Source organism: Trachypithecus francoisi, unplaced genomic scaffold (assembly GCF_009764315.1).
Source record: "Trachypithecus francoisi isolate TF-2019V2 unplaced genomic scaffold, Tfra_2.0 Lachesis_group10, whole genome shotgun sequence".
NCBI classification, from domain to species: domain Eukaryota; kingdom Metazoa; phylum Chordata; class Mammalia; order Primates; family Cercopithecidae; genus Trachypithecus; species Trachypithecus francoisi.
In genome coordinates this window covers 16,084,307-16,086,643 of record NW_022681455.1, presented here as the reverse complement: position 1 = coordinate 16,086,643, position 2,337 = coordinate 16,084,307, and the positions used below count along the sequence as shown (strand labels likewise).

Genomic DNA, 2,337 nt, shown 5'->3' with positions numbered 1-2,337 from the left:
ACAAGAGCACGTTGAACCGCTAAGTCGGTGTCATGGGTGCAAATAAATAGCTGATCTGCTAGCCATGTGGCCAGAACCAAAAAAAAAAAAAAAAAAATACAAACCCAGGCATCCAGTCCTATATGTAACGTTCAGTGCTTTATCTGTGTTATCGCTACCCACGAATTAGGTAGTATCATCTCCACCTTAAAAATGAGGCTGGGAGACTCAGAATGACCATCACGAGCAACTGCCACTTGTTGAGCTCTTACTGCATGCTAAGTAACTTCAGTCCATCATGTCAGGTCCCTGTGCGGTAATGCAGTAGTTAAGGAAGCAGACTCAGGGAGCCAGACTGCCTGGTTCAAATCCCAGCTGTACCCCTTGACAGTGAGGTAACTATGGGAGAGTTACCCCCGTGTGCTTCAGTCAAGTTGTTGGAAACGGGATAATAATACTACCTAGTTTAGAGGATTGTTAAAAGGACCAAAGGAGTAAGTACATATAAGGCAATAGTACCTATCCCATGGAGGGCACTTGGCAGACACTAGTAATCTCTGGAATAGGTATTTTTTTAATGTTAGAAATTTCTGGGCCGGGCGCGGTGGCTCAAGCCTGTAATCCCAGCACTTTGGGAGGCCAAGACGGGCAGATCACGAGGTCAGGAGATCGAGACCATCCTGGTGAACACGGTGAAACCCCGTCTCTACTAAAAAATACAAAAAACTAGCCGGTCGACGTGGCGGGCACCTGTAGTCCCAGCTACTCAGGAGGCTGAGCCAGGTGAATGGCGTAAACCCGGGAGGCGGAGCTTGCAGTGAGCTGAGATCCGGCCACTGCACTCCAGCCTGGGCGGCAGAGCGAGACTCCGTCTCAACCAAAAAAAAAAAAAAAAAAAAAAGAAAAAAGAAATTTCTTCATTATTACTTATTAAGCACCAGCTTAATACTGCAGAAAATTTCAGATCACCCTTGATAACTCACTTTCTTTTCCCCACCCAAATTCTTGATCAAAAGTTTTTCAAGTAAAGACATGCTCTTCTCTCTTCTGTATAAAACTTTATGAAATAAAGGCAAAAGGTTGTGTACATCTTAATGGAAAATGCTGCCCAGGGCTCTGGAGATGGCGGCTGCCCTGGCTCTCTTCACTGTCCAGGTCCTGAAAGACTCTTGTTCATGAACTGTCTCTTCACAAAGCAAGTCCACCACTTGCTGCGTTTACTATTCTGAGGGTCAAAAACTTTCTCACAAAGTCTCCGTCCAGTCTCTTGCCTTAGCTACCGTAAATAGGCTCTCATCACTTCATTTTCCTGTTTGTTTTCAGGTTTGGCATAAATTGCATTAAGTGGAAAATGAGGATCTCCAGAAATGGGAAAATTAGTAATTCCCAATGTATACATTTCTTTCTTACCTTGGATTTTGGAGTTGTACTTTTGGAGTTTCTTCAAACACTCAGAAATGTAGAGAGTTATATATATCAAGGTCCTATCAGCTTCATTCTTAATTTCATAGTTTTTGAAGAAGACATTGGCCTTGAAGTAACAGATGGCTTCATCCACAATATCTGTATCTTTTGTCTCTCTGGGGGCAGGTCCTTTGAATTGGCTTCTGGCTTCTAACAGTGCCATGTTTCCAGTGAGTTTGGTGTCAGGGTCCGTGAGAGAAGAGTGGTAAGCCAGCATCTTGGCAGCACCTGGGTTTCAACCCAGAGGATCAGGAACGCTAGAATAGGTATTTTCAGAGAGAGGTAGCTGAGGCTTTGGAGGCTTATTAATGCCCAAGGTCACACAGATAATAAGAGGAGGGAGCTAGGACACGAAGCTGCAGCCTCTCTCACAGCTAATACATGGGAGAGCCAAGCTTCACACCCCAACTCTACTATGCCATACAGACATGCCTTGACCGGTGTCCTGTCCCACAGATTGTTGGTGGTAAACCTGGGATTAGAACACAGGCTAGCTCTAAGTTTCTCTCCTCAAATTCCCCTTCTCAAATCCCCTTCTTATCTCGGCCCACTCTGGCTTTCCCCAGATAAGACCCTCCTAGCACGGTGAGCTCTTGAGGCCCTGCTTCTAACCACATGAATAACCAGCACTCTCGTGACCAAAGCTGCCATCAGAGCCCTTGGAGACCTGCTCTAACTTTCTGCAACTCAGCTTTGATGTTTTAAAATTACCAACCGTTTTGAGAAATATGCAAAAAACATGGTGCTAAATAAGTATAATATACAGAGAAATGACAGGTCGTTGCTCTCAAAATTTTATTAGTTAGTAGAGGAGATAAGCAGGTACCCAAATAACAGAAGCATGAGTAAGGTTGGAAGGGGAATTGGAAGGGGCTGAGTATGGGGGGCAAGCCT

The 2,337-nt window shown here is 44.8% G+C and overlaps 1 pseudogene; it reads right to left on the bottom strand.

Moving 5' to 3' along the window:
* Positions 1 to 1,073: 1,073 nt before the first annotated feature.
* Positions 1,074 to 1,660, bottom strand: LOC117088660 (annotated as a pseudogene).
* Between the last annotated feature and the right edge of the window lie 677 nt (positions 1,661 to 2,337).